The following is a 9,807-nucleotide window of genomic DNA, read 5'->3' as shown; positions in this document are numbered from 1 at the left end:
GGGGATTGGTTCTTGCCCATTGGATAGGTCTCAATTTGAGGCAGCCATTGGTTAGCCATTTCCCCAGACTCTGCTCTATCTTTGTCCTTGAACATCTTGTAGGCAGGACATATTTTGTTTTTGAAGGCTTTGTGGATGAGTTGCTGTCCTTATCCTTCTACTGGGGGTCCTGCCATGCTACAGAAGTGGCCACTTCAGGATCTGTACCCCCACTGCTAGAAATCTTAGCTAGAGTTGCCCCCTTAGATCCTTTGAGCCCTCACTTCATCTCAGGTCTCTGGAATGTCCTAGACCCCCACAACCAGCTAATCTCCCTTCTCTCTCCCTTGGTCTCCCTACATGTGACCCCTCTACTCCTCTCCCCTCCCCGTCTCCTCTTCTACCCAGGTCCCTCCTATCAACCTCCAATATTTATTTTGTTTCCCCTTCTGAGAAAGACTCAACTATTCTCCCTTGTACTCTCCTTGTTATTTGACTTCTTTGGCTCTAATGATTTACATGGAGCATGGTTATCCTGTATTTTATGGCTAATATCCACTTATAGGCGAGTACATACCATGCATGTCATTTTGGGTCTGGGTTACCTCACTCATGATAGTTTTCTAGCTCCATCCATTTGCCTGTGAAATTCATAATGTCCTTGTTTTTAATGGCTGAGTAGTATTCCATCATGTAGATATATCACATTTTCTGTATCCATTCTTCTGTTGAGAGATATCTAGATTGTTTCCAGTTTCTGGCTATTATGGTTAGGACATCTATAAACATAGTTGAGCAAGTGTCCTTGTGGGGTTGTAGAGCATCTTTTGGGTATATGGGTTGATTTCCAGAGTGGTTGTACAAGTTTTCACTCCCACCAACAGTGGAGGAGTGTTCTCCCTTGCTCTACAACCTCTCCAGTATGTGCTGCCCTTTGAGATTTTAATCTTAGCCATTCTGATTAGTATAAGGTGGAATGTCAGAGTCGTTTTGATTTGCATCCCCTGATGACTAAGGGCACTGGACATTTCTTTAAGTGCTTCCCTGTCATTCAATATTCCTCTGTTGAGATCTCTCTGTTTAGCTCTATACCCCATTTTTAAAATTGGGTTATTTGGATTGTTGGTGACTAACTTCTTGAGTTCTTTATACATTTTGAATATTATCCCTCTGTTGGATGAAGGGTTCTATATGGAGTCTTAATATTAGTCTCAGAAACTGTAGACCAGTCAACAGAAGCCCAACCCCAGGCATTGGATACCTCATTTCAAATTATTGTCAAGGGTCAAGATAGGTGGTTCAAAAGACCCCACAAACACAGTACAAACTATTGCCATTTTATTTGGTTGTTCATGCATACCCCAATTTTATTTGGTTGTCCACAAGACCCCATTGATGAAAACACCACACAACACAGTCATAGGGCATGGAGAAGTCAGTTGGCATTGAACTGGAAACCTCCTCACTAATGGTTATTGCTCATATTCTATAGGGTACTGGGCAGGTTGACCAAGACATAAAGCACAACTAGTTCTTACTCAGCTGTGAACTACATTAACATCTTACCTGGTGAGGCATGCTCGTTTGTGTAATAGTGGCATGAATGTCTCTGGAGATAATCAGCAGCAGTCTGTCTGTCTTTAAGGCTGGCTCAATAGGAGGGAGCTCATGCCTGGCACCATAAACCAGGCCAGGAATCCATGGCTCTGAAGGCCATAGGCCTCAGAAGCGATCCTAGTAGTATCAGTTTGCTAAGTTGATGTAGTATCTCTTTTAAATACTTACCCTCTACTCCTAGATTAGTTCATCACACACCCCTCAGTAAAGAAGCTTCTTTCGGCAGTGAATGGAGACTAACACACACACAAAAAACAAAGTACAGAGAATAATTGTCAGCAGTGTGTTCATCCTCAGATAAGACATCGTTATTACTTCCTCTTCCCACAGGGCTCAGGGAACACTGTTCAGAAGGAAGCAGAAAGATTATTAAGAGCCAGAGGTCAGAAGAACAGTTGCAAAACAGTATCTTCTGCACACCACAGGCCACTGCACTCATGAACTCTCAACAGCTGTTTATGCTGCGTAAGACCTGCAAAGCATCAGTCTAAGTCAATGTTTCAGCAGGGATGGTGGAGAGCCTAACTCTTCTGTCAGAGGCTAAAGTATCTGATAGTAGCTAGGGGAGAGAATGTCAGTTTTCTTCTAGGATGGGAAACTATGGATTGGTTATGCTATAGTGATTGCCTTGTACCCATGTGCATGCAGCTAGCAAACTGGATTCAATAGATTATATATGTTTATATATGTACATATTTGTGTGTGTGTGTGTGTGTGTGTGTGTGTGTGTGTATGAAGAGAGGGAGGAATGGACAGAGAGAGGGGGACAGAGACAGAGAGACACACACAGAGAGAAACAGAGAGACACAGAGAGAAAGACAGACAGAAAGAAAGCAAACATAAAGGTAGGAGAAGGAGATGAAGTGGGAAACTCAAGAGGAGACAGAGGCTGGAATAAGGGCTGGATTTCATATGGATAAAATGAATGTATGTATAAAGGGAAAATCTTTGAAAACCATTTAAACAAATTAAAGGTATGTATGACTATTAATTCAGTACTATGGGAGACCCTGGAAGAAATACATCAGACTAAAGGATAACCATATCAAAAAGGTCACAGGTAAAAAAATAAACAAATAAATAAATAAATAATAAAAGTGCCACTAGGGCAGCTGATCATAAGATGTCTGTCTAAGAGGACACCACATTGTCAGCAACGTAGCCAGAATTAATACACATCTTTCATATTAACTCGGAATATTAATGATTTCAGTTTCTGAATAGGAAAACATAACTAACAGATTGGAGTAGAAAACAGGATCCATTTTTTTTTGCTGTACCCTCAAAATATACTTCATCATCAACTATAGATAATAGATACAACATTAGAGTAAAAGGGCAGAAAAAGATATTCTAAGCAAATAGAACTAGAAAGCAAGTGGGCATTCTAATAGTTGACAAAATAGATTTCAAACCAAGACAGAGGAGATTAACAACCCCATGTCATACACATTAAGGAAATAACCCATCAAGAAAACATCAAAATAGTAAAAAGGATACACCAAACATATGCATATTTAATTTTATAAAACAAATACTGCTAGGTATAACACCACAAATTAACTCAATAACTGGGGAGGATCCAATATCCCATTTTCCCCAATAGACAGACTATCCAAACAAAAAACAGGCAAACATTATAGCTAAATGACTTCATAAAAATGGGTTTAAGTTCATAGATTATTGGTAAAATATATGAAAACTAAATTCTAGAAGACACCAAAAGGGAGTGTTCAACATAGACTAGAGAACCAGATGTAAGTACATACACAGTCATAGTTGTTTTTGTTCAGTTCGTTTGTTTGTTTGTTTGTTTTACAAATAAACAAAATATATACTGGGGGAAAAAGAGCATCTTTAGCATATGATATTCAAAAATCTGTCTATCAATATACAGAAATAATAAAACTGCATTCTTATACCTTACCGCACACAGATGTCTACAAAACATTCATTCAAATACTAAGGAATCGAATGTTCTATTTTAGGTCACATTTAAGGTCTGAAATAAACCCTTAACAAATATAGGAAAGCTGAAGTAACAGCCTGAATTCTTTCTGACCACTATGAAATAAAGGTGAATCTCACAGCAATAGAAACGACAGAAGTCCAGAGGCATGTGGAGACTAACAGTACACTCCTCAATAAGAACTGGGTCACTGAAGAAATCAGGAAGGAAACTTTGAAAAATTCCAGAATTGAATGTCAAGAAAATACCCAAATCCACCAACCACAGCAAAGGCAGTTGTAAGGGTAGATTTGTAGTGCTAAACACCTACATCAAAACCAAACCAAACACAAAAGTAAGAAATTCCCTACAGATAACTAAAGGATGCACCTTAAATCCCTGGGAAATGAAGAATAAACAGAACTCAAAAGTAGCAGATAGGGATAGATCATTAAGATTAAGGCAGAAATTAATAAAACAACAATAACAGCAAAAAAAATAGAATCAAGGAAAACAAAGAGTTGGTTCTTTGCAAAGAAAAATAAGATTGGCAAATTTTTGGATAAACTAACCAAAAGAAAGCAAAAGAATCCCCAAATGGATAGGATTAGAGATGAAAAGATGACATTACAACAAATGCCAATGAAAAATTAAAAGCCTACATCCTATTAGGTTGGAAATATAAAGAAATGGCTGAATTCATAGGGTACATCTGACCTATTAAAATCAAACCAAGATGACATAAGTGATTTAAATGGACCTGTAACCATCAATGAAATTAAAACTGTAATAAAACTGTCCCAACCAAAAAATAGCAAAATAAAGCCTCTAAAGGAAAACAAATAAACAAACAAACAAATAAACAATAAAGAACCAAAAAACTCAGGACTAGGTAGATTCACTGTGGAATTCCACTAGCTCTTCAAAGAAGAAATCATCCTGATAATCTTTAAATTATTCTACAAAATAGAATAAGGGACTAGTAGTGTGAAAATCATTTTACAAAGACATCCTTACCTCATCAAAAGAACCCTACCAAGGTAGAGTGCTGGGTGCTAGGAGAACAAAAGACCCAGTGCCAGGAGAGATAGATCCATTGGAAGTATGGGTTATGAAGGACAGAGAGGCCCACAGAATACTTCAGCTTCCTGGCATTCTTCTTAGTTACCCATCAGGACCCAGTGATGAAACCCCACTACTGAGAACACCTTATACCTTGCATGTATGATATGGAGAAATTGTAGGCTCATATTTTTCAAAACTTACCCACCACCCACCAAAGGTAGTGGAAAGGAAGGGTTAATAGGGCAAAGGAGGATGTGCACCTGCTTAGAAATAGCTCTTTAGAGTGAATCCAATCTGTGTTGTCAAGATAGTAGCAGTTCAGTTCACATGAATCCACAGCTGTAGTTTGATCCACTCACAAATACCATTCATGAATCAGCAACAGAAATTCGATCCAGAAGAAATCACAAGGTTCTGCCAATAGGCCCAGTCTGTGGAATGGCAAGAATCTACCAGAACACCACCAGAAGTTCTTTGGTGATTTTTTTTTAATTAGATATTTTCTTTATTTAAATTTCAAATGTTATCCTCTTTCCTAGTTTCCCCTCCAAAAACCTCCTATCCCCTTCCCCTCCCCCTGCTCACCAACCCATCCACTCCTGCTTCCTGGCCCTGGCATTCTCCTATACTGGGGCATAGAACCTTCAACGGACCAAGGTCCTCTCCTCCCGTTGATGACCAACTAGGTCGTCTTCTACTACATATGCAGCTACAGCCATGAGTCCTACCATATGTTTTCTTGGGTTGGTGGTTTAGTCCCAGGGAGCTCTGTGGGGGTACTGGTTAGTTCAAATTGTTGTTCCTCCTATGGGGCTGCAAACCCCTTCAGCTCCTTGGGTACTTTCTTTAGAAGTCATGACTAGCCAGGGCCAGCAAAGGATGGCAAGAATGAACCAATACCATATAGGGTCATCAGCAAAGACCCAGCACTAGCAAAGCCCAACAATGACCAGCAAAGAATGTTAAGGCATACCAATACCACATAGTATCCTCCACAGTCTGTTGAGTTATATTTATACCTTTTTCAAAGATCATGGGTTTTCTCAAGACTCTGTTCTAGCAAAACAAAACAAAACAAAACAAAACAAAACCTTTTCTTAGCTGCTTCCAGAAAATAACCACATGTCTGTTCTCAGAAAAACAGCCCCCCACATATCTGCTTCAGCAAAACATCCTCTCATGAGACAATTTCCAGAAAAATATGATAAGACACACTGAGTCTCCAAAGATATCAACTTTTCCAGTTCAAGGAATCAAACTGGAAATGAGGCAGAAGCTTCTTCAGTTCTGGCTGCCATGCACACCATCAGGTGGCATTGCACAGGTGGCATTGCACAGGTCCATGCACACCATCAGGTGGCATTACACAGGTTGCTGTGGGGGGTGGAGATACAGCACCCATAGTCTTACCCAGCTGTGAACTCCAGAACTGCAGTACAAACCTGCCAGGTATGATGAACTAATTGATGCAATGACAGAGTGACAGTTATGGGAATAAACAACCTTTGCTTGATTGAATTTGAGGCCGTCTCTACAAGAAGTAATCCATGCTTAATACTGATAACCCCATCCAAAGCCCACGACTGAAAAGGGCTTGGGGCCTAGAGGAGAACCTAAGTTCCTAAGCGCCTCCTTTTTTATTTTTTCTTGTTTGTTTTTTTAACGTATGTGTAATGGCTGTTTGGCCTATTATATGTGTCTATACACCGGTTCTCAAAGAAGTCAAAAGAAAACATTGGAGTCTCTGTAACTAGAATTACAGATTGTTATGAGCTACCATATGGGTGCTGGGAATCAACCCTGGGTCTTCTGGAAGAACAGTGAACACTCCTAGACTACTGAAGCATCTTTCCAGCTCCTAAATATCCATTAAATATTTATGGTTACACCAACAGGCAAAGCCTACCCTCAGCTTTAGTCAGAAAAACATCCCTGAACAGAGGTGAATACAGAGACTCATGTCTGTTCAAACTGCCAAGAATGAGGGAAAGCTGAGGGTTCATACCCACAGACAGTGACTCCAGCCCCTAAGGCTCCAGGAACATTAGGAAGAAGGGACAGAAAGAACATAAGAATTGAAAGATAGGGAAAAGGCTGCTAAATGCCATCGTTCAAATACAACAGGCCATGGCAATTGAGAAAGCCTACTGGGCAGTCTCCATGCAGTGGGTCCATGTAAGCCAGGCATAGTATTTAGTTGTATGTCCACGCATTTAGTTGTGAGCCCACTAGGCTTTGATAGTTCTCAATCAGGATCACACAGTATGTCCTGTTAAAGTGTGTGAGATACTAAACAGACAAAACTAGTAATATGGGAAATAGGTTTCTGAGGGAGAAGCAGGGCTGGCAGAGGGGAGAAGGAAATAAAGGGTATTATTGAAGGTAAACAAAATATATTACATATGTGCAAGAAATTGTAAAAGATCAAATTCATTAATAAAAGGGGGAAATGGCATAGCAAGAAGTTTCAAGCTGCCTTCTTCTATGTTAAATCATCTCTAGACTTGGAAGTAAAAAAGTTTTATGACATGATTGTAGACTCAGACAAAGTTACTCAACTGAAAAGATTGGACAAAATCTACCAACTTGTGAGTATTGTTTAGCACATTTAACTTAAGCAGTTTTGTTCTGTATGTGTTTTCAAACAATGCAGTCCCATGTAGATCATCATGCATAGATACACCTGACTTCTGAATCTTCAACCTCATGTAGACTAGATTGGCCTCAGTGTCTTGATAACACTGATGGAGGAGGATCAATGCTGTGAGGCTAGCCTGGTCTACACAAGTTTGAGGCTAGTGTAGGTTATACAGCAAGACTGTCTTGAGACAAAATAAAACACAATAATGTACTGGAGGTCTGGGCCTCAGAGACTTGCATCAGGTCCTACATTGTTGTGTAGGTTTGAGTCTCATTTCCTGAGGAACCAGTAATGTCATCAGATAGGCACAAAACTTCACTTAAAATCTTTGCTCTTATGAAAGACTTTATACCCTGTGGTAGATTCAGAGAGGCAGAGAAACGCTAGCCAATCCTGATCTCTGCCATTTATTAATATATAAATTATTTGAAGTCTTTTGTCCTGCAAAAATAAACTATACTTAGCTTCTAAATCTCTTCCATTTGGGATAATAACCTATACAGATTTCAGGGAGGTTGCAGAGATTGACTGGGAAAGTGTATGTGGGGTGGTAGTATTCACACAGCCTGGAGTAGCAAGGTCAAGTCAAAGCTGAAGTTTCATAGCATACAAATCATGGAAGCCCTGATGCCCTTAAAATTCCTCGGAGGCTTTTCAGCATGTGACCATCTGCCACAGGAAGCCACTTCTTCCTGGGTAACAAACTAGACTCCATCAGGGAGAGTGACTCCAAGTGAATGAAGCCTCCTCTTCTGGTGTGATAGGAGTCTGACATAAGCATTTCAATTAGATTCATTAAGACAGTTATTACTTGATAATTGAATAGCAACAGATTGCAAAGGAACACTTACTGAGGTCTAATAAGTATGTAGGGGAGAGATCTTCTCCTTCCCTAATTCCATCAGCTGTAAACCAGTGTAATTAGAGTCTTACTAACACATTCAAATTGAAGGAAATGTTGAGGCGTATAATTGACACTTAGGAAGAAACCTGCATTTTGTTAAGGTGCTTCCATTTACATACTTATGAAGTGTCTGTTTAAGCTGTTAAATAATTGAGATGAGTGGACAGTAGTAGGTCAAGTGGGTAAATAAGAACTAAGTTCTTAAACAAGTTAATAAACTAGGGAAAGCTACACTTGAAAATACAAAATACTACTTCAGTGTATCTATCACTTTGCATCAACACAAGTAATAATTCAAAACTGCCCACAAAATAGCTCAAGTCTCTGAATTGATTCTGTCAAAGACGATGGATTCAATCAATGATTTGACATTTGTAACCCTCTCTTGAGCAACTACTGGTAACATAGACAATCATGGTCCTGGCCACTATTTGGATGGTGGAGATGAGATAAGCCTCCAGCTGGTTTCAGAATCAAGCATGCTGGGAGAGCAGACACAGAAAACCAAGAACTGTCTCTTAGCCCTTGACAAGACATAGTCCTTGTTAAATTTTAGGTTGCACCAGTGGTATCACTACACTCCGGCACCTCTGAACTCAGAGCACAAGTTTCAGAGGCAGAACCATATTTATTGTCTTCACTTCAAAGATTGCTGGGTTCTATGTGCACGGCAAGGAAAAAATGTTAAGTTCTTAAAACTCTTAATGTTTTGTAATGAAAATGTATTTTTAAAAGAATTTACCTTTTGTGGTATTTCATTAATAAACAATGAGAATTTGAATAATCTGTCTCTTTTGAAACCATCATTAAGAAAAGAAATTCTATTTATCATCTATCTATCATCTATCCCCTATCACGTATCTATCTATCTATACTTATCTTCTTTCTTTCTTTCTTTCTTTCTTTCTTTCTTTCTTTCTTTCTTTCTTTCTTTCTTTCTTTCTTTCTTTCTTTCTTTTCTTTCTTTCTTCCTTCCTTCCTTCCTTCCTTCCTTCCTTCCTTCCTTTCTTTCTTTCTTTCTTCCTTCCTTCCTATCTACCCTCTATCTATCTATCTATCTATCTATCTATCTATCTATCTATCTATCTATTTATCTATCTATCTATCTATCTATCTATCTATCTACCTATCTATCTACCTATCTACCTATCTATCTACCTACCTACCTATCAACATGCCTGCCTATATAGTGGATAAAGGCTGGGGAGGTCTCTAACACAGACCAGTATGAAGTCTCTATGCAGAGTTTCTGGGCTCTGTCTCTATCAGAGAAAGAATACATAAAGGAAGCAGAGTAAATAATCAAGAGGAAGTTTGTTACAGAATAAACGTACAGACCTGATGGGCAAATGTGCTTCTTAAATCATGATGGAGTGTGGGTGTGGCTGGCTTCATAAGCGAACTTTAATGGAAGACTATCGCCTATGAGTTAAAGTGGGGTGGGTGAGAGATTCCAGGAATGGGTCAAGGCTTTCCCAGAATGAGGTTCATTTCTTTTTACCTGCCCTTTGAATGTGCCATAGAGTCAGATGCATGATGGGAAAAGATAGTTTCCCTGGGTTTTGATTAGAAAAGGTCATTGCAAAAAAGCAAAGGACAACTAGCTAGTGTGTCAGTCTGCCATGTTTTTGAAGATTTTTGTGAAATAAAGCG

The sequence above is a fragment of the Mus caroli genome, unplaced genomic scaffold (assembly GCF_978045245.1).
Source record: "Mus caroli unplaced genomic scaffold, Mus_caroli_1 scaffold_2, whole genome shotgun sequence".
Classification (NCBI taxonomy): Eukaryota; Metazoa; Chordata; class Mammalia; order Rodentia; family Muridae; genus Mus; species Mus caroli.
The sequence above is the reverse complement of the archived record's forward strand: the minus strand, read 5'-3'. Positions refer to the sequence as shown.